Here is a 27706-nt window from a genome sequence, read left to right as displayed (position 1 = left end):
TGTTTTGTTATGGGAAATGTGTTTATTTTTTGAAATGACATTGAAATATATCCTTAAAAGGACACTTTAGGTCTCAACAAGATTCTTGTCTCTTTCAGTCAACACATTACCTTTTAGAAATCAACAGTCTACTTCTTTCTTTAAATCATCACGTTTCAAAGCTGCAGCAGCAAATAAATGTTAATATAATTTTTCCAAAACTGCAGTCTCCCTAAATTTCTATGCTGTCTTCTTTATCCTGTCTTTTCAAGGTAAAGGTATCTTTCCAGTTTTCTTAGCATTATCAGGATTATGGATTTTGTTCACTGTTAAAGTTCGTTATTTATGGACATAAGTTAATGTAAATGCAAAAATATCTCGTATATTCACAAGCTGGCTGACTTACATCACTCGCTCTTAAAACAACTTTACTGCTCTCCAATCTGTTCAAATGCACGGAAATATAAATTCAGGATGATGTGGCTTTTCTGCAATGCTTTCTTTTCAGGCTGCAGTCTACATGACAGCGTTATACCTTATCCTTGCTGCGGCTGTTGTTCAATCTATAAAATCTCTCTTGAAGACCCCCAAAACAGCTTGTAATTTAAACTTTTACTCTTGGTGACTCACTGTTTTCAAATTGCCATCTCTGACCGTATCCCCCTTCCAGGGGAATTTATGCAGACCCTTAACCCATAATTGCTTTACTCTTTACCTCTATTTCTGGGTTCTTAAATTAACTGTTACATCAGTGTGCTTCATTACTCAAATTATTTTTTCTTAGGAACTTTTCCTGGAAGTAAGTTCATGCTATTTTTGACAAGCAAACATTTGACTTCTGAAAGAATTCTTATGGAAATGGGTTTATATCCCAAATGCACCACCAAAAATCTTTGTGACCTTGCATAAACGTCCCTTACCATTTCAGGTGCTATCTTTGCTTGACTCCAAAGTGAACTGATTAAAACTATGAGCATCTAGCTGTTATGCACTTTTGTCTCAGTTTGGCCAATAAATCTCTCAAAAATCCATCAGATTTTCATTATTTTTATCATTAGCCTGTTTGTATAAAATAAGTTACCATTTATGGAGCCAGTGTTCTCCTTTATTCCGGCATCCAATCATTGTAAATATTTCTCATGGACGCATTCTTACAAGGCCTATGAATAACCTGGCCTCTTACTGATTCTCCCTTTTGAAGTCTTACTAGCCAGACTTCCCCAATAACTTTCAGAGAGAGTTTTCCCCCTTTCCGGGTCTTCTTTTTGACTTCTATATGCCATAGAACTTTGAAAAGTCATCACACCAATACTAATATTACCACATACCCTCCAAAAAGCTCCAAGCTGTTTATGCCTATTCATTAATACTTTATCAAAACTTGTCCAACTGAGTAGTTTTAGCACAGATATTTTACACAGTTTAGCACAGACATGCTCTGTTTAAGGCTGACAGATCCATTAGGAATTAACTTTCTGGCACATTTTCCCTCTGACATTTTCCTCACAACTGCGTTTCCTCATAACTGAGCCATCAGTTATCTCTTGCCTATAGAAAGGCAGATAAGAGAAAAGAAAGCTAAGTGAGAAAAGATATGTAAATGGACTAGCACAATATTGGACACATAATAAGCATTCAATAAATGATACCAAGTATTCTTACCCTTATCCCCACATTAGTTTATATGTATTAAAAACTGATTACTGGACTCAACTCCTACTTCCATTGCTCATTAGATCCTCACAGAAACCTTGGAGGAAGCGAGGTTTTATCCCCATTTTACAGGTTGGGAGACTGCAGCCTAGAGGGCTTAAGTACCTTAACTGAAGTCATATAGTCAAGAAATAAGCCTATATTTGTCACAGTCACTTGCCCATGCTTTGATGTGACACCACCACCCATCATTTACCCAGCTTCACCAAGGTACTACTAAATTTTTTACTCTTATTCTCCTCTCTTTGCTTCATACTGCCATTGTCACCAGCCCAGTCAAATTCACTTTTAATTTTCCAATGTTAATGAAGGGAGTAGAAGGTGGAAATTGAGGTTAAAGGAGGAAACTTTAATGTTATTCGAGGATGACTTCATCTTAACTTCCAGCCTTCATCTACCCATTCTCTGCTCCAGTCACACGCAGAGTTTTTGCTATCTCTTCCATAAGTCTTGACTTTTCTTGTCTTTATGCCACTTTTCTTTTCTCCATTTGCAACGAATCTCCCTTTCCCTTGGTTCTTCACCAATTCTTACTCCATATTCTCCATTAAAATTCAAATCTACCTTTAAAGCCCAGCTCATATACCAGTTCTGTCCTGCAGTCTCCTGGATCTGCCAAGTCAGAACTAACCACTTGCTCCTCCGTGCTCCTGCAACGGCAATGATGTTAGAAGGGCGCGTGATTTTACAGCTCGCTCACCACCTGCGGGAAATATGTCCTATTTGCCCTTCCACATCCTTTCTCCACCCAACTCTATATGGATGGCTTGCATGGCCTATCTTAGTAAGTGTCCTTGCTCTGGCTTCCGTGTGGCTCACCAATGAAGAGAACCAATAGAAGATTGTAGGGAATGAAGGAGGGGAGTGAAGTTAGGCTATTAATTCTTGCCAAATTGTTGGGAGTTGGCTGCATCCCCCAGCTAACATATAGTGCTTCTCTGTGGGGCGTCACAGCATCTTTGGGGAGGACTCTCTCTCCAGCAAAGCTTCCTTTCTCTTTCATCTCCTATAAAGTAGCCACACTTTTACTGAACCCAGGGCACTACACTATCTCTTGATTCTCTACATTGGGCTCAATTTATCCTTATTGATGTACCCCTGATTTCCTGCTGAGACTCTGTCTGATGAACTTTGTAATATGCTCTTCTAAGCTGTTAATTTTACAAACCACGTTATTACACTTATTAGAAGAATGTCTTCAGGATGTGTCAGTAAGCTCTGATTGATGATAATGGTAAACAGCTAGAATTTATGGAACATAAAGTATGTTTTGGTTACTCTCTTGAGTACACCGTGTGCATTATTCTAATTAATTAAAATCACTATTAGCTAAGCAAGGCACACAGATGCTAAAAGGTTCCCAGAAGTAACTTGCTCATGGTCACTCCAGTGTCTCAGTAGTGTTTAGGACTCAGATCTGTCCAAAGCCTAAACCTTAAGTTCTAGGTCTAAGCAGTGGGTCTCCAACTTGAGTATGCATCAGCATCACCAAGAGAGCTTGCTGAAACAGGTAGTGGGCCCCACCCCCAGAGTGTCCGAGTCTGTAGGTCTGGAGCAGGGCCCAAGACTTTCACTTCTAAAAATTCCTACGTGCAGCTGATGTGCTGGTCTGGGTACCAGACTTTGAGAACCACTAGTCCAGGCATTTTAGGTCCAGAATTTCAGGTGTTAGAATAATTTTCTGGTGATAAATTGTCGAAAAAAAAAAAAAAAAAGCACTGCATTTTCCTGTTTGTAAGGAGGTAATACATTCAATCTTAAAGAGTCAATAATGGGGCTAAGTATTTAAGAAAGAAGAGTTATTCTCCAGGAAGATGGGAGGAGATGGACATTCTAAGGACAAGAATGCCCTTTCAGGAAACTTGCAAAGGGAACAGAAAAATAACATAGTAAGATTCTGCTATCCAGTGTTCACAGACCATGAGTACGATACTCTTGACTGTAAAATGGGAAGCCAACTTTTGTTGACCATATACATACCTTATTCAGTACAAACATTTATTAAGAATCTCCAAAAGCTAGACACTAGGCATCAGGGCTACACTGATAGAGCAGATAAAGTGCCTGGCCTCAGGGAGCTTGTGCTTCAGATGATGTACCTCAGCTAGATAGACTGAATGATGGATACTATATTGGGTTCACACTTCGTCTCAAGAAAAAAATATATCCATAGACGTGATCCAGGAGTCAAATGGCAAAAGAGCTAGCCTCAAAGTGAGTGTTAATTTCATTAAATGGTAGGTAAAAATTATTTTATATGCCGAGATAGGCTCTGCTTAAAAGACACACTATTCCTCCAAACGTATTATACAAGCCAGCTTATGAACCTGTGACTTTTTCTAGGAGAAATGTTGCCTTCTTTCCCAAGAAGGGAGCGGTAGGGGTCGGGGTGGAAATACTTTCATCATCAGAGGCACAGTCTCACTACTACTGCTCAGCTCCAATTCTCAACCTTCTGAATGGTTTCCAGGCTAAGTAATTTAGCAAAGTGATGAAGAAAAAATGGCCCATTAATCTTATGATGCGTGTTATAACTTAACTCTGGGTTTAGCATAGGAAAAATATTATTTGCATTGATTAGAAATATGCTTTATGGCTGCATATATTATTCACTCTGAACATTCTAAAATTATTAGCTGGGTTGACATGATGAACTGCACAGGAGTACTTCTAGATGGCATCTCAATGTCATCTGTTACTCACATCATATAGGTCTAGCAATCAATATGTATTTTACTCAATATGAGATCTTATTCCAAACACCAAAATATGCCTGTTTTTATTCGATGGTTATCATCATGAAACTACCAGCTAAATATCATTTAGAAAATTCAAAGCAAGTAAATTACTGTATTAACCGTCCAACTATGATTATGACTTTCCTCCACTTATAGCTGAACCTAATATAATGATCTGGTCAGTCTGACTAGGAGGATTTATTCATTAATTTACTCAAATGTTCTGAGGTATATTTTGAAGGACTTAAATTATGGTCTGGTTTGTAGGATCCAACACTAAGGGTGCAGGTTTATCTCCTACAAGCTCTGTGACCTTGCCCAAGTGACTTAGCACCTCTGAGCCTCACTTTCCTAATCTATAAAATGGAAACAATAATAGAACCCAAGTTGTAAAGCTGAAGGAAAAAAAGTAATATGGTAATGTATTTCGGCACAAAAGAGCAGTTATGCTGATGGTCATTATTTGTGAATATTGTTGCTAAGATTATTGAAAACCTGTTGTGTGTTAGGTGCTGTTCAAGGACTAGAATTTTAAGACTGTTCTTCACCTTTATCCCAGTTCTACCTGCAAAGTTCTGCCATGCACTGGAAAAACATACTGGTATTTCTAGGGAAGGGGACCACTCAGGTGACAGTTTTGTTTCACCAGGTATATAAAGCATACAAAAGTTATAGTGTATCTTTTAAGTCCTTTGGACGTCTAGTTACCTTTCACTAGAATGATTCTAGTAGATCCTGATAGATAACCTGAGACAAGGTCAGGTCAGTGATGCTGGTACCTTTTCTGGCTTAAGAGCATAGGGCAGAAACACAGGAAGAGAGGTCTTCCTTTTCCACTCCTGTTACTAAGAACCGTCTCGAATAATGACAATCTGAAACAGATCACTACATTGTTGCATGTTGTAGAATCAAAGCAGTGTACAAAGCAAAGAGCACTGGCCTCCATTATACGTGCATTTCACTCGAGATTCACTTTTCTAGACCGTGGAGAAAGCAGATGTTCCAACACTTTCCAGGTACTGGAATATTACAAGCTGGCAATCTCCACCACTGCATGTTTGATCACACTGTTCCCTGCAAATGGAATGCTGTTCCATCAAGGTCAGATTGACCAGTGCAGATACCTGATTTTATCGTACGGTCAGAACCAAATTAACTTACTGAAATTCTGCCCAGCTCAGGGTCTACCTTCTCTGTGAAACCTCCTGTGAGATCCCAAGTTACAAACAACTCTATCTTCTTCAGAAGACATTGTATACTACATAAACAGTAATTTACATATAAATATATGTATATGTGTGTGTATTTCTTTGTTACATTAAGTTATAACTCCTGTGGTTTCTCTTCTTAACTAAACTGGACCCCCTTATCATCACAGTGGCCGTGTACATCATTGTATCCTCCAAAACATCCAGAATAATATCATGGATTCAGTATATAGTTGTTTAATAGAAAACAATTAACTAACCACTGCAGAATACTAGTGTCTCTCAAGGTGTGTTCAGTGGATCATAAATCCTATGAGACAGTCCATGAAGGAAAAGATTTCAAATAAATTTGGGATCTGTTGTCCACTACATCTCCTTATTAGAGACTCATAATTCACAAGGCTCGTAAAAAGCTCTGCAGCAAAGAAACTGTTGACTTAGTTTGACCCAGTATTTCTCTTACAAGAGTATCAGTTCTGGAGGTCAAGGACATTTTCCACCTCTAATACAACATCTCTACTGCCTAGTAGAGTGCCTGGCACTTAGTAGACACCTAATAAATATTTTAATAAGTTTCAACATACATTCCCCTTTTACGCTATAGAAGGAAAACATAGTATATAGTATATTTTGATTTACTTAGGGAGAATAATAATATGAATAGATAAATTTACACAAAACATTTTAAAGTATATATATTTGATAATACTTTTTTTCACAAATCTACACAATTGCACATTTAGTGGTGATAGTAAACAAACTACATTTGCTTCTGAAAACTTGCTAAGAAGGATGGCTACTAAAAACTACAACTTGAACCCAAAACAATTGATTTAGTTCATTGGTCCCCACTCCTTAGCAGTTTTAATGTAGAAGAAAATAGCCGCATATATTTCTTCTCTGCCATAATATGACATCATATAAGGAATGCTATTTTATTAGCTAGAAATAAGATTTGCTTTTGTTATTTTGGTACATTTGATCACATAAGAATAATTCTAGATTTTTTCCCCTCCTGTGACTCTCATAGCATCCGCATCTAAAATAGACTTTGGAGATTTAGATCAAATGTCATATCAATTGTCCTAGACTGCTTACTGTGTGCTTTCACTATAGATTTTAATGTCAATAGAGAAAGGAGAAGGAAAAGTCAGAGGGAAATGAAACAGGTGTATGCAACACCCCTCTCTACTACCGACATTTCTCAGAATTCTGGGGGAAGTTGCATCTATAAGTGGAAAGTTTTTCACCATGGAACTCACGGTGGTTGAACTTCTCATGAAGAATTTTTTTTTCACTACTGAAGAAAAATATGTTTGATTTTACCATAACTGAAAAGTTCTCCTGTTTCTACTTCTGAGGTTTGCCCTCAAGACTACTGTTTACCTAATGGAAGTGACTCCTATGCATGGAGGAAAAAGTGCACCATTTGAAGGAAAAGCTAAAGGAGTGATATTCAGGTAGCTCCTCATTCCACCAATGAAAACATACACATAGATTTTCCACTTTACACCTCATTTTCCACCTTATTTTCATGATTTTGAAATGAATATGTAGGGTCTGATGAGTTTGTCAATAGTCTATAATTATTAGTGTTATTAAAATAGAATACAAATGATAAGCCATATGTAAAAATGCTGTGTGAATAAACTGCTATACCCCAAATAATACAAATGAGTGAATGGCAGTAAATGCTAAGAGGGATTAACAACATAAAGGATACTAAAAAAAATGATGACCGTATTTCATATTTATGTGTCTTTTTCTCTCTCACTCTTTTTTTTTTTTTTTTCTTTTTTTGCGGTACGCGGGCCTCTCACCGCCACAGCCTCTCCCGTCGCGGAGCACAGGCTCCGGACGCGCAGGCTCAGCGGCCATGGCTCATGGACCCAGCCGCTCCGCGGCATGTAGGATCCTCCCTTACCGGGACATGAACCCGTGTCCGCTGCATCGGCAGGCAGACTCCCAACCACTGCGCCACCAAGGAAGTCCTTCCCTCTCACTCTTACTCAACTACTAAATAACTAAGAGAATATGCTCACAAATGGTAAGCATGTTTTGGATGTTCGATGTGTGTTTGTGGGAAAGAACAAAAAAAAAACTGCCTCAATTAGGTCAAATATCATACAAGAGATGAATGAGATTAGAGATGGGATTGGGATTTGTGTTAGTTACTCAATACCTAACCAGTCACAGATATGACAGTGTAGTGCAATATGCAAATATACTTTTAAACAACTTCTCTTATCTACTGTCTGTAAAGACAATCACACTCAACTGCTCTGCACTTAACCCCAGAGCTTCTGAGTTAGAATCTGTTAGAAATAGGTACACGTTTCATTGCTTTGGCAACATTTACATGGCTCTGCATCAGGCAATACAACTGCTAAGATCACACTCTGGGAATTCAGGAAAGGCTAGTGTCCAGTTCTGGTCGTTCTACCACCCAACTGCAATCTAGGGTAAATTCCTGATTTAAAAAAAAAAAAAAAAAAAAGCCCTGAAGATGCTGAAACAGTATTTCCTACTTCACAGGGTCGTCATGGGGATAAAAGGTCATTAGGATAAAGTGCCTCTCACCCAGGAAAGACTGATAAATGCTACTGATGCTACCATCATCATCATCATCATGACCGATCAAGAACATATTGCCACATGGGAATTCAACGTTCCCTGGGCCATTCACAACTTTCCTTTAAAGGACTCATATTCTATGTGGGGTCTTAACACCTTCAAATAACAGAAAATACAAGTCTTTACACCTTTTTTTCTGTAGCTAATTTTGGCATCTTTCACCTCTGTCCACTTAAGTGTTGGTTTAGCATATTCTTGTCACACAAAGAAGCTACTTCCCAAAGAGAGGAACAATGTGTCAATTGACAAAGACCTTGAGTGAAGTCTTTCACATCCTAGATTGTCCACGGTACAGCTCAGCTGGTCTCTGGGTTGGAAGGCCTGGGTCTACTTTGCTTGTCTGTTACAGGGGAAGGGACATGGTCCTTAGCATGTGGTCTGTGAAACAGAGGCAGCTGCGGGTAGAATTATAACACAAGCAGAACTGGCTTCAATTCTTCCTTCTTAGGTCTTTTTCTTCTTGTTCAGCTGTTCAAGGAACTTGCCTGCCCTCTGTCCCTGCCAGGACAATGTTACATCTGCCTGGATAAGTAGGTCACCATTGTATATCAGGAAAGGTCTTATTTGTAATCATCAGGAACCAGATATGGCTAATTTGAGCAGAAAAGGAAACTTTTGGAAGTTTATGGTTAGGTCTCAGTAACTAGAAGCAGACTAAACAACCGGAAGCCAAGGCTATGCTATTGCAATTATAGGATCAGGCCAAAGTGATGTTATAAGTCCTACCTGGCCTTGCTACCAAGCAGGAATAGGAAACAGGAGGTTGACCCAGGACTGCTGGCCTTGCTTCTTTACATCATTTATTTGTAATTCAAAATCCAAGAGAGGGGGGCTTCCCTGGTGGCGCAGTGGTTGAGAGTCCGCCTGCCGATGCAGGGGACACGGGTTCATGCCCCAGTCCGGGAAGATCCCGCATGCCGCAGAGTGGCTGGGCCCGTGAGCCATGGCCGCTGAGCCTGTGCCACGTCCAGAGTCTGTGCTCAGCAACGGGAGAGGCCACAACAGTGAGAGGCCCGCGTACCGCAAAAAAAAAAAAAAAATCCAAGAGAGGGGTGCAGTTGGTCAACCCGAGGTCGCCCGACTGTTTCCATCTGTAAGGGAGACTGAACATGTGAGTAAACAGTGTATCTGACATGTTCAGCTTGTATAATGAGAGGAAGGCTCTGTTTCTCACCAAGACCCACAAAGTGGAAAATTCCCCAAAGAGAAAGGAATTTCAGATCAGATGCTTGGAAAGTTAAAAAGAACAACAACAAACAAATGCAGATGTGGAATTAAAGACATGGAGTAATTAAGAACCTATATGTGGAGTGATTCAGACCTGAGGTCACATCTGGAGCAAGCTACTCAATCTTGCTGAGCTTCAATTTTCTCTAAAGGAAACAACGTGGAAGATGATGTCCACATGTAACTTGTGGTACACATGAAGGAGGGTAGTACAGTATATGATGCCTGGCACATCCTGTGCATTTTCTAAAACTACTAGTAGTACTATTATTATTGTTACTTATTATACAATTTATTGTAGAAATTAACAGGGAGAGTATTAATAAATGTTAATACAGTGCTAAGTGTCATTTATGATCTCAACTAATTATTTGTTGATTCAACAAACATTCCACATATCAGAAAATAACCTGTTAGTATATATATATATATATATATTTTTTTTTACAGAAGATAAGAAACCCTAAGGCTTAGAAAGTGTAAACAATGTACCAAAAGTCACTCATTTAAGACGTAATGGAATATTATTCAGCCTTAAAAAAATGAAGGAGATCCTTTCATTTGTGACAATATAGATGAAACAGGAGTGCATTATGTTAATGAAATAAGTCAGACAAGATAAATACAATTTTGTCAATTATACCAATAAAACAGAAAAAAAAAGAGGTAATAAAGATGAGATTCCAATCCAGGATTATCTAGCTCAAAAAACTACACTCTTAACCTTTACAATATAGTATCCATCCATATGTTGTAACTGTAAAATGCTTAACACAAAGGAAACGTTAAATAAATGGTATTTATTCTAACTCTAATGCTTACTAGATATTAGTTATGTGGTATGCTTTACTTCTAAGTACAAGGGTATAAGGTGCAAATTCTTGCTACAGAACATAAAAGCCCCTGTGGTACCCCGTAGGATAAACACAGTACCTGTAAATCTCTCATCTCTCAACCCAGAGTCTCCTCAAGTTGGAGGTTTTTACACCCTTTATAATGCGGGAATAATGCCTTTCCCACATTTGCACTGGGCATGAAAATCCATACTTTCAGGTGTATACTGAACCTCCACTTAGCTCCTCGTCACCTTGGAATCACCAGACCAAAGATCATTTATTCCATTAATATAAATGATGTAGGGATAGAAGTACAGAATATACAGAGAGTGTTGGAGGAATCCAAACAACAAGTCCTCCACTCTCAAAACAAATTTTACAGTTCCAAAAGTAAAGAGCAATGTTTGGAAATAAAACTAAAAATGAAACTAACAACATCTACAATTAGCCAAGTATTTATTACGGGCCAGGCTACTTACTAGGCACTTGATAAACATTACAGCTCATCTTCCTGCAGTCCTTCAAAGCATATAATATTGTTTCTATTTCATAGAGAAGAAAATTGTATCTAAGCAGGTTAGTGATTAGCCCAAGACCACAGGGCTAGGCTGTAAGAAAAGAAGGCCAAGTTTCAGTGGTCAAAATGGTGATGGATGTTATAACTAGAAGATTATGGCTAATCAAATAAAAATATTCAAAACGGTCCTAATGTATTATTAGGATTTCTTTAGAATAACTTGGGTGCCTTAGTGAATACAGTAGTGGTAGGCACTACAGTCTCTTTAATTTGCTAATCATACAAATCTACTTTAATATTCTTGGTGACAAGGAGCTAACTACTGATAAGACAGCTTCTTCAGTTTTGGGGCTACTCCAGGGTGAAATGCCGGAACGTCTTACTGCCTGCAATGTTATCTAGTTCTACCAGGGGGAATAAAGCAGAACAAGTAGCCACTGTTCTTGACAAATGGATACAGTTTCAGTTTTTCAAACTATGAGTGTCAGATTCATTCATTGTATCAGATAGATCTGTCAAATGGCTTTGCCCATTTACTAATGGATGGCACACTGCAGACACACGTTGGGTCAAAAGACTCAATGTCACCTCACTGATACTGTCATCAATATGATTTGTATTGGCATTTTGTCTCCCCCTGACTTTAAGGACTATGCGGGGAGATCCAAGTCTCCAGACCATGGACTGATCACCTCTGCTTGACACAGTATTCTCTGCTCATTTCCAGAGGGGACCAAGGATGAGCTCTTGGACTTCTGAATCTATTCACCCTACCTGGCAACACATACTAGCTGGGCTGATTGGATCAAGAAGGAGCCCCAGAGTTTAAATTTCCAGCTGCATTGGAGGAAACAGAGGCTATGCCCCAATCCCATAACCCCTCACTTCTTACTGCTAGCCTATCCTAGGCTGTTCTTGCTGATCGGAGTACTTCATGCTAAAAATTAATTTTGCTTACCTGATGGCAGTCACACAACCTCAAATGCCATTTTTATAAATAAGGCGACCACCAATGGAGTGTGATTTAGGGTCTTTTCTTCCGTAGACCCCGCCTACCGTATAAAATCTCCCATTACTGCATCATGGAGACTATAATCCCTTTCTGAAGGAATAGATTCTTTCCAACCATAAGATGAAATAAGGATTTACATTTCCATACTGCCCAAAAGGAAATAAATTGATTACAAAATGCAGGAGAATGACTGATTTTCCATATTTCTTGTGTTCATTAAAGGGTTTTTGAATAGATGACAATATTAAAGAAGTTCAACACACACAAAATAAAAATTAATAAATGAAGAGAAGAAAATTGCATTTATAACAAACAACAAAATAAACACATTGATGTATAAAAGGTTGTTATACATCGATGAAAAATGGATGCCATAAAGTCACAAACTAAAAACTATTCACAGCCAATAAAGATATGTTCAACCTTGCTATTATTAATCAAAGAAATACAAATAAAATAATTCAGGTGTCATATTTTACTGACTAGAATGACAAAGTTTTAAAAAACTTGATAATAGTGGTATTGATATTGATAACACTGGTACTGATGAGTGTGTGTGAGAAACCACACTGCATGTTAACTTGTTGGTAGAAATAAAAAGCAGGGTAACCTTTCTGGAAGACAATATGTCAGTATGTACCAGAACTGACAACCAGCCATTCAAGTTCTAGAAGTCCATTCTAAGGAAATAAACAAATGCTCAAAGACATATGAACAAGGATGCTTGTCTCATTGTTTAGCAAAGCAAAACAGGAATAATCTAAATGTTGAACAGTAGGGACTGGTTAAATAAATAATAGAATGCTGTTCAACCATTAGAAATGATGCTGCAGATTTTTATTAGGTGATAGGTAATCATGCTTATATTACTAAATGAAAATGTTATAGAACTGTTTTGTAGTTTGATATAATAATTAAAGGTATTTTATACTTGCATTGTATTTATATGCACCCCATCACAAAAAAGTTTCAAAAGATACCCTCAAAAATGTTACAGCGATGATTTATCAGAAATGGGATTTTGAGTTATTTTTCCTTTTTTCTTTAAATCCTTTCAATTTTGGAGTTTCTGCAATGAGTCTGTATTATTTTTACAATTAAAAATATTTAAATTGGGGCTTCCCTGGTGGCTCAGTGGTTGAGAGTCCGCCTGCCGATGCAGGGGACATGGGTTCGTGCCCCGGTCCGGGGAGATCCCACATGCCGCGGAGTGTCTGGGCCCGTGGGCCATGGCCGCTGGGCCTGCGCATCCGGAGCCTGTGCTCCGCAGCGGGAGAGGCCATGGCGGTGAGAGGCCCGTGTACCGCAAAAAAAAAAAAATTAAATTTACAACAAAAGGATCTAAATTCCTCCAGTTTTCCATTTATTGTCCACCCTGGCTCAGGGTATTTGTGTAAAAAAAAAAAAAAAATCAGCTTATTTTCTCTTTTGTATCAATCTAAATTTACTTTTCATAAGTTAACTATTTTAGTCTGGCAAAAGTTTCACACAGGAAAATTGTTAAGGTCTGAGTATTCTATTACCTTTAAAAGCACTGGAAACTTTGAAATTATTTCTTTCAGAATTTTCATATAATATTGAAAGGCGGGGGGGGGGAGGTAGCAAAATGAAGGGAATAGATAGTAGCAGTCAACTTCAATTAGGAAAGAGCAACGAGAGGCAGCTTGTACTCTTTTGATAAGGCAGAAGCCCCATGTGTCAACTCATGCTAAAAAATGTATATATACACACACATATATACATTTGTGTGTATTATATGTATATATGACACACACACATAATTAATCCACAGCCTTAGGCTAATCACTCATTGTGGCAGAAACAACGAGCTGTTGACTACACTTTAATTAGCTCCTCCAGCCTGTAGAGGCATCACTAGGACCAAGATAGGAACAACATTCTCCATCTCCGCTCGCATCTGGGTATGGTTCTATCCCAAAGAATGTGACCAGAGGTGACCTGAAGAGTTTATGTCTGAAGGATAACGAGTTGATAATTGTAGCTTGCAGCTTCCTCTCTCCTTTCCTTTTCAGGAAGAATGTAGAGCACTTGATGAAGGTGGTGGGTCCCTGAATAACTGAGCAGAAAACTGACCCTCAGACCACCAAAGTCCATACTGCACTCCTGAGTGAGTGAGAAATGAACTGTCCATGTGTTGCTCCACTGAGGTTTAAGGTTTATTATTTAGTGTTTAACTAATGCATTTTTTCTTTAAACTTCAGTTGCCTTCTCTGTAAAATAAAGTATTCGAAAAGGATCAACTGTAAGCTTTTTCCATTGCTTATGTTTTTATCTTAGTTTCTAATTCTCAGAAACATTGCGCGCATTTTACCTTTTAAGTTAGTAAGTCTACTTTTTTTCCCACAAAGACGGGTTCTTCAAGTTATGGAGAAGTCATAGCAGACTGTTGCTTCAGTTTAAGATACGCATTCACGTATGAGATGAGAAGGGTGAGGACCCAGAGAAACGCCTTTGACAGAGGGAAGTGAGAGCATACTGAAGAATGTTTAGTAATAAAGAATTCAGATGGGAGAAACGGATGGGTTACATCTAGCAGATTTGCTCAAAGGAATTCTGGAAAGGCAAATATGCGAAAATGTATAGCAAAGACATGAAATGCCTTTTGGTCCCTAAATGGATTTCATTTCAAAGACGTGCATATTGCAAATGCATGTACCATAACACTTCTCTGTCCACTTCTAGAATTTTCTAAAGCCTGACAGAACATCTGCAGAGAGAGGATATCATTCCAAGATAATCGACTGCAAGTTGCTAAATTAAGATAAAAATGTCCTTAACCTTGAACAGTTTTAAAAGAGATTTTAGATGAAAGGAGCCCTCCAGGGGGTTGTATAATTATATAATTGTACCCTTTCTAAAAGGCTACTTACAGATACATAATGTTTCCCCTCCATTCTTTAAAGTAAAATATAGGATAAAAACATAGTTTGGGGATAATATTTGTTTGGGACAGCAGGCACTGCTAATCAGTACCACTCTCTCCTTATTCCTTACTATCAGAGCCCTGGTTTAGGAGACCCCATTATCCTTAAGGCTAAGGTGGCCAGTTTAAAATCCGAGCTGATGAGATCTAAGTGCAAGTCTGCTGACCATCTGTGGTAAAAAATTTGCTCTCTGCTTTAGACACTGCCTTTTTTTTCTTAATTTCTTTTTTTTTTTTTCCTTTTCTTTCTTCCTGCCCCAATTGTTGGAACACTATTGGAGATTCTGGGGTCACTTTGAAGCTATGTGGACGTGCTAGAGATGTGGAAGCTGGAAGAGGGAAGCAACCCAGTCCCCTGGTGATGCCCTTCAGCAGCTGGACTGACGCTAGAGGGACTATCTCCAAACTTCCTGCTACCCGTGGAAAGTAAGGTAAATCACTCATTCACTTTCTGTTACCTACTAACTGATCCAGAAATCTAACCTCAGGGTTCTAGAACCCTTCTCAGTATCCCATAGTCATACTTGTGTTCCGGACTCCTGATCATCAGACTTGCTTATAGCAGATGTATGGGGAGGGCTGGTTCTTCTGGAAGCCCTCATACTTCCTCCCCTATTCCCACCACACACAAATAATGATCTTTATGTCCACTCATCCTTCTATCTACACTCAGAGGCCAGGGCCCCCAGGAAGGCTTCACTGACAACACTTTACTCCTCTCTATGTGCAGAAAGGGTAGAGGTGTGGGCTCTGGAATCAGACTTCCTAGACTTGAATTCTTAATCTGTTACTTACCAGTTTAGGACTTGGGCAAAGTTACCTTCTCTGGACACCCCTGTAAAACAGGAACACTAAGTAGCACCTATGTACCTTACTGAAAGGATTAAATGAGCAAATGCAGGTAAAGTTCTTAAATTTTTTTCTTGGGTCAATCAATTCTAGCTGCTATTGTTACCTTTGGCTAATTCAGGGCAGAGTCCCTTTGCCCTCCTTTGGTTCTCTGGACCCGTCTCATTCACAACACACACAACCGCATACTGCAGAGTTTTGAAAGGTGGTTCTCAAAATGTGGTCCCTGGGCCAGCAATATCAGCCACACCTGGGAACTGGTTAGAACTCTGGCACTGGAGCCCAGCAATCTGTGTTTTAACAATATTCTCAGGCAAATCTGATGCACACTAAAGGTTGATGACAACTGAGAACATCTGTCTCAGACTCTCCTGGAGGCATTCACCAAAAATAGAGTTACAGGACCTTAACACCTGATCAGCTGGAGAAGGGGTCTAGTAATTGCCCTGGTTATCATGCTTGTCATGATTTTTCAGCACATAAATGTTTGAGAATCACTGCCATTTTGAATGTGTGTTCCACTTGTCTGCTTTTCCAGTGGACTTTACTTCCTTGCAAGGAAGGTTTGTGAAGATTTGTTGTTGTTGTTTGCATTATTAGTTTTATTATGCTAATTCTAGAATCTCTAGTGCATAGTGCAATCTCAGGCAGGAAGTAGTGGCTCATTAAAACAGGTATCCCAAAAGTCTTAGTAGAACTTCAAGATTAATTCCTTCAGGAAGAGGTAAGATTGTCATTAGATGCAGATTGTATGATACTATATATAGAAAACCCTGAAGACTCTACATGAAAACCACTACAACTGATAAACGAATTCAGCAGGTAGCAGAATACAAGATTAACATACAGAAATTGGTTGCATTTCTTTATACCAACAATGAAATATCAGAAAGGGAACGTAAAAAAACAATGCCTTTTAAAATCACAACCCCAAAAATAAAATACTTGGGAATAAACCTCACCAAGAAGGCAAACACTTATATGCTGAGAACTGCAAAGCATTAATAAAGGAAAGTGAAGATGATTCAAAGAAATGGAAAGACATCTCATGTTCTTGGGTTGGAGGAATTAATATTGTTAAAATGCTCATACTACCCAAAGCAATCTACAGATTTCATGTGATCCCTATCAAATTACCCATGACATTTTTCACGCAATTAGAACAAATAATCCTAAAATTCATACGGAATCATAAAAGACCCAGAATTGCCAAAGCAATCCTGAAGAAAAAGAACAACGTTGGAGGCATAGCCACCCCAGACTCAGACAGTACTCCAAAGTCACAGTAATAAAAACAGCGTGGTATTGGCACAAAAACAGACATATGGATCAATGGAACAGAATACAGAGCCCAGAAATAAATCCACACACCTCAGTTAATCTTTGACAATTAATCTTTGACAAAGGAGGCAAGAATATATAATGGGAAAAAGACAGTCTCTTCTGCAAGTGGTGTTGGTAAAGTTGGACAGCCTTATATAAACCAGTGAAGTTAGAACACATCCTTTCACCATACACGAAAATAAACACAAAATGTCTTAAAGACTTAAACATAAGACATGACACCATAAAACTTCTAGAAGAGAACATAGGCAAAATATTCTCTGACATAAATCATACCAATGTTTTCTTAGGTCAGTCTCTCAAGACAATAGAAATAAAAATGAAAATAAACAAAGGGGACCGAATCAAACTTACAAGCTTTTGCACAGCAAAGGAAACCATAAACAAAATGAAAAGACAACCTACAGAATGGGAGAAAATATTTGCAAATGATGCAACCAGCAAGGGCTTAATTTCCAAACTATACAAGCAGCTCATACAACTTGATGACAATAAAAGCAAACAACCCAATCAAACAAATGGGCAGAAGACTTAAAGAGACATTTCTCCAAAGAAGAAATACAGATGGCCAATAGGCACATGAAAAGATGCTCAACACTGCCAATTATTAAAGAAATGCAAATCAAAACTACCATGAGGTACCACCTCACACCAGTCAGAATGGCCACTATTAAAAAGTCTACAAATAACATATGCTGGAGAGGGTGTGGAGAAAAGGGAACCCTCCTACAACACTGTTGGTGGGAACGTAAGTTGGTGCAGCCACTGTGGAAAACAGTATGGAGGTTCCTCAGAAAACTAAAGATAGACCTACCATATGATCCAGCAATCCCACTCTTGGGCATATATCCAGACAAAACTATAATTCAAAAAGACACATTCACCCTGATACTCACAGCAGCAATATTCACAATAGCCAAGACATGGAAACAACCTAAATGTCCATCAACAGATGAATGGATAAAGACGATGTGGTACATATATACAACGAAATACTACTCAGCCATAAAAAAAAGAATGAAATAATGCCGTTTGCAGCAGCAACATGGATGCAACTAGAGATTATCATACTAAGCAAAGTAAGTCAGAAAGAGAAAGACAAATACCATGATACCACTTATATGTGGAATCTAAAATATGACACAAATGAACCTATCTATGAAAAAGAAACAGAATCAGAGACATAGAGAATACACTGGTGGCTGCCAAGGGGGAAGCAGGTGGGAGAGGGATGAACTGCGAGTATGGGATTAGCAGATGCAAACTGGTATATATAGATTGGCTAAACAACAAGGTCCTACTATATAGCACAGGGAACTATATTCAATATCCTGTGATAAACCATAATGGAAAAGAATATGAAAAAGAATGTATATACATATGTAGAACAGAGTCACTTTGCTGAACAGCAGTAATTAACACAACGCTGTAAACCAAGTATACTTCAATAAAAAATAAGTTAATTAAATTTTAAAAAAGATTAATTCCTTCAGAAGAACAACTACTCCACACTCACAAAAAAAAGCACCCTTTGAAAGTTTAAATTTTTGAATTTCTTTGCCACTTCCTTAGTTTTGATCATCTTGGACAATTTATTTTTAATATTGACTTTTAAAAAAAAATTGTTTCAGTGTTTGCTATCCTTAGAGAGACAGAAACAGATAAGTACAACTAAATACTTATTTTTCAAAAGTCTCAAAAGTATAAGGGAAATGAAAGTAATTATATCTTCAAATGATTTTGGGGTATGTTTTTAATTTCACACTTCTGATACTATTGAAGATTAAAACTGTATTAAGACATTTGAGACATGCCGCATTGGTATTAAATGAATTTAATTTTGCGTAAAGTGGTAGAAATATTTTCTTCAGCAAACATATCTGCAGATATAAAATCACAACCATAAATCTACAAAAAAGCAAGCTATTGAATGAAATCTGATTGGTTATTTCCCTGCAGTATGGATCTGCTAATAATTTAATTTACTACTTGCTAACAGAAGCCAAAATTTAAATATACATATATATATGTGTGTGTGTATATATACATATCTTCAATTTTAAATCATTCATATATATGAACAAGTATACATACACATATATAACAACTGTTCATATATATATATATATATATATATATATATATATATATATACACAATTTAAATTAAAGAAAGTACATCTGGTGGCCTATTTTTTCCCCCACGATTTCTAAAGAACACCATATTCTACTCTAGGCAGTGGAATGTCAATCCACCTTAAGGGTTGTTCAATGAGCATATCTGAGAAACCACTGGTTTAGCCAATGATGTACTTATTGAGGGAGGCCCTAGTGCCACTGTCAAGAGCTTATCCACAGGAGAGATAAGAAGGTACTTGTTTGGTTTGTGAAAAGAAGGAGTAGTGAGGAATGGCAGGTAGCTGCAGGCTGATGACACGTGATGTCCATATACATGTAGAACCAACACACCCATAATTGCACCCATTTTCCATACCCAAATCCAAAGCCTTTATATCATTAATCCCAGGCAAAAATGGTAAGATTCATGTGTGTTACTATCCCACGGCTTCAAGATGCCTATAAACTCATATGAGTATGTCTTAGTTTTATCAGTGGAGGACAAACCAGGCTTCTATCACCAAGCCCCATTCCATAACAGGCAAACCAGTCCAAGACTTCTCTGACTGCTGCAGGGGAGTCTATGGAAGGGGCGCTCACTCCACTGTGATGCCTAAAATGCCTTTGCACAGAGCAAACATTCAATACACGCTGAGTGAATGAATGAGTGAACTGGTGTCATAAAACAGGCTTATTTCAGGGAAATTCCATTCAACAGGCTGGCATTCCTTCCTACCCATCTTAACTGTTAAGCTTGCAATCAGACAAAAATTTAATTATAAAACGTTAGAGCTGAGGAAATTTTAGAAACTGTCTACTCTCCAGAGGTATACAACTTTAATTTAGTGGTAAAAATCACTAGGAGTGATTTAGGAGTCTATCAGACCTGAGTCCAAATTCCACATCTACCATATTTTAGTGAGCAAATAACTACTTCTGAGGCTCTGTCCATGTATGCATTATGGGATATCATAATAACACATACATTAATTGTATGACTATCAGGGGATGAAATGACACAACCCATTTGCCATGGTCGGCTAAGTAATTTGCACCAAGTAAGCACTCGAGACATTAGCCAATATTAATAGCGGAGAGATGAAAACAAAACTCTGGGACTGATGCCTACCCTAGTGGCCCCAGTGGTCATAATGACTTTCTTCCATTCAGCCTGCTCTCTTCTCACTAAGACTAAGGAAGAGAAGATGAACAAATTAGGAATAACAATTTGAAAATGGTTTTATACTCCTTGAATGAATGGAATTATAATAAAATGATTCATGAGTTCTGAAGAAATATGATGAGACTTTAGATCTTTATGTTAGTTCTCTACAAAACCAATTTATGGCCCTAAGATGTACCTTCCCACCCAGCCCCATCCTTACGAGGATCGAATATCATTGTAAATGGAAAAGTCAACAACACATAAGCAACAAGCTAAGTTACAAGCCAGTGAAGTCTCGGAGGTTTGATAGAGAAAATTCAGATTTATCATTATATGTAAAAATAAGATGATATGAAGAACTCAATCTAAAAAATATTACCTGGAGATCTATAATCTCTATAATAGTGCTATGAAAAGTAAACAGCTAGAAATCTATCTAGATGGTTTTCCTTATAAGAAAGCACTTTCTCTATAACTTTTAATGTACTATTGATGAGAACAATTCAACAAAATTCAAATAAATATCTGCAGATGTCCTACAAGAAGAAAAGCACAGAGTTAGATGCGACAGGGGATAACTGGACTTCAGGATGAGTAAGACCCTATACTTGACCTCAGTAAATTAACATGAAATACAGTGGATGAGTCATGTACAGAATGTCAGAATTCTAAAAGGCCAAGCTAAGTACCAAAAGGAACATGTGGGGATTCTTAAGAAGGAAATAAAAGATTGGTTAGTTGATTACGAAAAGGCAGAAGGGAGTAGGTTCCCTTTGGCTGCTCTTTGAAGAGATCACTTCCTTTCCCCCCTAGTCCTGAGGCTAGGGTGGCATGGGCAATAGAGGAATGTGGGGATTGAGAATCATTTCTACTCTCACCAGAGAGGCTGGAAGCAGATTTTCTTACCAGGATGTAGTAGTATGCTAATATTTAAGGGTTCTTGAGGTCAGAGAGAAGGGTTTGAATACTCCGGCTCCATCTCTTGCTGTGGGTCAAGTTTCTTACGTTTCTTGCTGTGGGTCAAGTTTCTTACCTCTCCAACACCTCAGCGTCTTTATCTGAAAATTGGGGATGATGATAATGTCTCCCACCTGAGTGTGAGAACTACATGATACAGTGCATACGCAGGGCTGAATTTGGTGCCTGGCACACAGAAAGTGCTCAGTACAGCAGGCGAGTGTAGTGACAATAAAGGCAAAGATGACGGAGGTAGTCCGGGTGTTGCCCCCAGAACAGGCTCTGACTGGGAGAGAGTTAAAGCACCTTTGGGTTCATGGGGGTTTATATATAAGCAACGGTTGATCAATGTGAGCTGGTTGTCCAAACGATTATGTGCAATCTAAGAAAAAAATGGGCCTCGGATTTGCACAGCTACTTAATAATATTAGCAGTGGTAGTAGTCAAAGAAGCTAAATTTTATTAAGTGTTTATATGCCAAACAACGTGCTGAACGCTTTAAAAGGATTTACTCACTTATTACAGCGAGGCTATACGCTAGGTCCTGATAATGTTACTCGTCTCTTTCAGATGTTGACTGAGCCTCAGAGGGGTTACAAAAGCACCTAAGATCCCGTTGTCAGTACATGACAGAAATGAGTTCAAATCCAGCCTGTCTGACTTGTTCTTAATCACTAAGGTATGAAATTAAGCATGTTGCCCTTTGCCTGATTCTCCTTCTGAGGCCTGAATATTTCACTTAGCTCCCTGAGTGCAGAAGAGAGAAAATTCTCTCTCCTTGACCGAACTTGGCATCAATATCCAACTCCCCTTCTCAGAACGGGTTGCTTCAACGAGCAGCAATGAATGCCGGGTCGTGGACCAGTCACCTTGATGACTAAGAGTCAGACACTAGGGAAAGAAAATGCTCTGTGACAATCCTACCCTTGTACAGAAACAAGACAGAAATTGGGGGACAGGGCAGAGGATAGTGGAATAAGGCATAGGAAAAATAGCACCTGGCATCGTGACAGTAATAATAATAATAGTAGTAGTAGTAGTAGTAATAGTAATAATAATAGACTTTACTATGCTCTAGGCATTGTATTAAGTGTTTGGTGTAAGTGACTTCATTTTAACATTGAAAACAAGTCTATGAGGATGAAATATTATTAACATCATTTTATAGGCAGGAGTATTGAGGTGCAGGTAATCAGGTAAATTGCCCAAGCTCATATGGTTAGCAAGTGGAAAGCAGAGATTTGAACCAGAACCTACACTCCTAACAATTATGCTATAACCATTATGCTGAAGACGTAAGAATTCCAGTGGTCTTTCCCCATAACCCACTCCTGCACTCCAGACTTGAATAGTCCAAGATCAAGAGAGAGCAAGCTTGGAGGTGCCACTCTTCAGTGAGTTTCAATCATTTCAAAACGGTGTATTTGCTAACAAGATGCACTTCCTGTGATAATCTTCTCAACCAGGTATCAAGAAACAGGAAGCAAAGATTCAAGTAACAGTATGTTCCTACTTATGAGGAAGGTGGGACAGCATAGTTGACACTGGGCTTAACTGTTCTGGGAGACGTGGTCCCAGTAGGCATACACGCTGGTACATTTTCCCCACCTACCAAATACAAAAGCAGTATTTCATTTCCATGTTGCTCTTCAAAGTTCCACCTCATTCGTGCCTGTCATTCATCCTCTGGCCTCTTCCTGTCTCCATTTCTGTACAGAAAGGTGCTGAGTCTCTGCTCTCGGATACGAAAAGGGTGTGTTAGGAGAGGGAGCCATGGTACCTCAATGTCTTTTTTTTTTTCATCTTAATTCTATTATGCCAACTCCACTGAACTTAATTAGAGTGAATACAGAATTACACAATTACCCTCTGTCCTATTCTTCAGATGTTATATTTTGATAAAATTTACTACATGCTGCTCTCCCCTTGAACACCAGATGAACACTAGAAATGGATGTGTGTTGACATAAAATCTGTTATAATTACAATTAAAGTATAGCTTACATAATGATAGTGTTAACATAAAATTATAGATGTGTAGAGACAACGTGGTCATGCATTTTTTAGTATAAGTACATGCTTAGACCAATGTCTGTTAGCGGAATGAAGATGGAAGAGAATTTTGGTTAAGCCACAAAGGCTGTTTAAGGACTTGCAGATAGCTAAGGGGAACTCAAAGACCAGTTAGATAATATTTCCCCTGCCATGTTTTTCAATTGCAAAGTGAAGGCAAGATGTGAAAGTAAGTACCCCTATGGAAATTACAAGTACATTTTTTTCCTTGAATACCTGGGTAAATGCTTAAATTCTAATGTACATCAGTGATGCAAATTTTCAACTGAGTTTGATAAATCATAAAATAATAATTATACATATATGTATATAAAATTGCATGGAACTAGACAGTTCAGAGTTACTTCTAATTAAAGAGGTACCCTATGACAACTAACTTAAACCTTACAAAAAATGGTTCCAAGTACCCTATCAGAGTGAAAAGTAGGAGACTGAAAGGTTTATTGTAAATGTTTGTAGTCACGGTGTCTTAACTAAAACTACTGTGTCACAAATACTATTAAAATAATTGTGACATTTTATTCACTTTTACTGCAAACAACAAAACAAACTATAGGTATTTTTTCATTTCAGGTAATTATTTTAGCTAATAGTTATTAAATGTTTTGAGAAGACAGAGTGCTAATTGCATTACTTCATTTTATCTTTAAAATAGCGCTTCCATGTAATTATTCTTAATATCTCCATTTTATGAAAATGTATCTCTAGTTTAGACCTTTCTTCAGAACTGCAGACTTGTGTATCCAACTGTGTACTCAGCATCTCTACTTGGACGTCAAGAAAACATCTCAAATCTTATACCTCCAAAACTGGTCTTTAATCCCCCAAACATGCTCTACCCCAAACTTTTTCCATCTTAGGTGACAGTAACCACACCTTTCCAGTTCCCCAGGCCCTAAATCTCGAATTCACCCTTGACCCCCTCTTCCTTTCCATTCTTGCATTCAATCTACCACGAAATGCTGTCACAACCTTCCCAATGTGCCACTTCTGAGAATTACCAGCCGCTAGCAGCCTGGTACAGGCCACCAACATAGACCCCGAGGATCCTGTAGTCGCCTCCCGAGATTCTCCCTGACTCCACTCTCTCCCCACATCCTCAAGGCCACAGATGGAGTTATGCTTTTCAAACAAGACACAGTTCATGCCACACCTCGGCTAAAATCCTGCCCCTGGCTGCCTACATTTAGAGTAAAAGACACAATGCATGTGATGGCCTCCCAGGACTTACCCAATACATCCCATCACATATCCGACCTCCAGCCCTCCTGCTGTCTCTTCCTCCCCACTGACTAAGTCAGCCAGGGTGGCCTCCTTGATATTCCTCCAAGCTGCCCGGCATATTTCTACCTTAGAGTTTTGGGACTGGTTATTCTTGCTCCCAGGGAGTGGTCTCCGCATCATACATTCTGACAACTCCCTCACTTCAAGTCTTTGCTCAAATGTCAACTTATAAAATCCACCCTGACTACCCTATTTAAAATCAGAACCTACCTGTACACTCCTCCAGCACTCCCAACCCAAGCCTCTTCAGTGAGCTTCACATCCTTTTCCTTATCCCGTAGCGCCCATCAACTTGTGACAAAGTATAGAATTTATTTATAACATCTGTTTCCACACGAGAGTGTAAGGAGGGAGAGAACATGCAAGAAGGAGCACGCAAGCAAAGGCTCTTGTCTAATTTATTCATTGATACGTCCAAGCATAGAGAACAGGAAGATGCTTGATAAATAGTCCTGAAAAAGATACAGATGAGGAAACTAGTAGTAAAGCTCAGAAAGTTTAAGTAACTTCCTCAAGGTTCTAGAGCTAGAAGAGGGTCACAGTAGAATTCACACTTGGGGATGTCTAACTTGAAATCTCTTAGCCTCTCTGCTATCTTTTTTTTTTTTTTTTTTTTGCGGTAAGCAGGCCTCTCACTGTTGCGGCCTCTCCCGTTGCGGAGCACAGGCTCCGGACGCACAGGCTTAGCGGCCATGGCTCACGGGCCCAGCCGCTCCGTGGCATGTGGGATCTTCCCGGACCAGGGCACGAACCCGTGTCCCCTGCATCGGCAGGCGGACTCTCAACCACTGCGCCACCAGGGAAGCCCCTCTCTGCTACCTTAAGTCCATGCAATTCAGGATTTATTTTAATCAGTGCCATGGAAATTCTCACTCCACTGAATAGTATCACTAAAGTGTTCTCTGTCTAGATTTATATATATATTTTCCATTTAAACAAAGGAAACAGAAGAGGGGAATTCATCATGGGTTATTGCGGTAATTTTACAGCAATTTTAGCAATAATGACATTTAAGTATAGTGATATTTAATGATAGCATAATAATAATAAAATAATAGCTCTTAAATGTATTGAAGACGAATCGCATGCTAAACTCGGTGCTAAAATATTTCCATGTATATTTTGTGCAAAATCCTTATGAATATTCTATCAGTTGAGATTTATGTGTAACTCCACCAGGCATACTTCTCTTACTCCGCTTTCAAAGATAAGGAAATTGATGAGAAGTGTGGTAACCGTTTGATCAAGATGAGACTGGTAATAAGTTGTGAGTATGAATTTAAATTCAGGTCTAACTCCAGAATTTGATTCTTAATCCCTACATGAAAATTCTGATAATTCCTTTGATAAGAGTATGTTTTCTCCTGGAAAACATCCCCCATTATGTCTGCCTGTGCTCATACCTTCAGAACACAGTCAAGTTTGAAACATGATAAAAATGTTTAAATAGTGTGCTTTAATAAATGGAAATATCTTCATCTAAACAATAACACAAAAAGGCAGGCTGAGCCCTTTGAAGTGGCTTCGTTGCTATCTTCCATCCAGAACAAGAGAAGGAAGCAACAGCTGCAGAGTAAAGAAAGCATGAAACCCAGAGATGGAGGATTCTGTAAATGACCAATTACAAGACTATGAAGCCACACTTTCATAGCAAGAGGCAAAATATTCCATTAAACTGAAAATTCTTCTACCCCTCACTCCAAGGCCCACACAAGCATTAATGTTGCATTTATTAGGACGTATTTCCTGTGCTCTATCACTTGACTTTCAGCAACTGTATTAATCCAGTCCTTTCGCTTTGCACATATATCTGAATGATGGATTCCATCACTGGAGTTTTGTAGAAAGAGTGGAGTGAATGAAGTAAAGTTTGGGAAGAGCCATCATAATCCATAATGATGGGCACTGAATCAGGACAAGAAGAAACCTCTCTTCTCATTTACTTGAATGAAAATTCTACTATATATTTATTGCCCCTGTACAGGGCCATCTGTTGAATAATGGAAAACAAGCATCTTTCATTTGGAGGTAAGATTTGTGTGCTCAAGTTTCTATGGGCCTGCAGAATTAATCTTGTTTTAGAAATGAAATAAAATGTAATTTCTTACTGTAAGTAGATGTGGTTAAGCAACTGGCAACTTTGATGTCTTTAAATCACTGCAGTTTCGGGGTAGACAAATCTATAATTATTTCAAGCACTTCTTTATTGGTGCAACAATTGAGCAGTGTACATAGTGGTCAACAACCTGGGCATCGTCAGACGACTTAAGTTTGAATCTAGACTTTGCCACTCACCAGCTATGTGACTTTCAGCTATGAGAAGCACTTTCTTCAGCTTTACAGTGTGGATTATTACATGCCCTTTGCAGAACTACTGTAAGAACTAAATGTATATGGGCACAGTGGCTCATAGTAAGGGCCCAAATTAGTACTGTGGTCACTACTAGTAGTACTGAAAAGAAATTAGAACTTCTATTCTCATAAAGTGGGATATGTGTCCCTTTATCATTGTAATTTCATATCATTTTACTTTTGACCTTATAATTTAATAGCTTAATCCAAGAAACATTTAGCAGTAAATATAATCGAAAGAAGATTACTTGTCAAACATGAAATACTGTAGTATCAAGTGTGTTGGCACAATACTCTTCTCAGATAATTAACCTGTAAAAATATGTTATTGTCTTCTTTTTAATTAAGCACATTGAATATATATATTTACTGTGCCAATTGGCGAAAGGTCCATTAATTAATCAGTCTAACTATATGCTGCATAAACGTCTTCTAAACATAATCGTATATGTATTTTATTTGTTGGGAAAATGTGTTTGAGATTGTTCTTTTCTGCCTATTTAAAGTAAAAGAGGGTGAGAAGTAGAGTTAGGCTTAATGTACTTTGTACTCCATTATGCCATGAAAACGCTTCTGTGCCCTGGAGACAACAACAAAAGATTTGCTTTAATGACAAGAATCAAGTATGTTCTAAAGCTTCCAGGTAGGAGGCGTATAGGTTGCAGTTTATATCAGAAGTCTTTGCTCGCTCTCTCAATTGCGTCTAGATGGGAAAGATGTGGTCACAAATGCTTCAAGGTGATATAGTAAATGTTGG

General features: G+C 38.4%; 1 protein-coding gene across 1 annotated transcript in view; it reads right to left on the bottom strand.

The window, feature by feature from the left end:
* GRM7 (glutamate metabotropic receptor 7) overlaps positions 1-27706 on the bottom strand; it is a gene marked incomplete at its 3' end in the record, with an annotated part of 1084681 nt that overhangs the window by 773465 nt on the left and 283510 nt on the right. The window lies entirely within an intron of this gene.

The sequence above is a fragment of the Stenella coeruleoalba genome (genome assembly GCF_951394435.1).
Source record: "Stenella coeruleoalba genome assembly, chromosome: 10".
NCBI classification, from domain to species: Eukaryota; Metazoa; Chordata; class Mammalia; order Artiodactyla; family Delphinidae; genus Stenella; species Stenella coeruleoalba.
The sequence above is the reverse complement of the archived record's forward strand: the minus strand, read 5'-3'. Positions and strand labels throughout refer to the sequence as shown.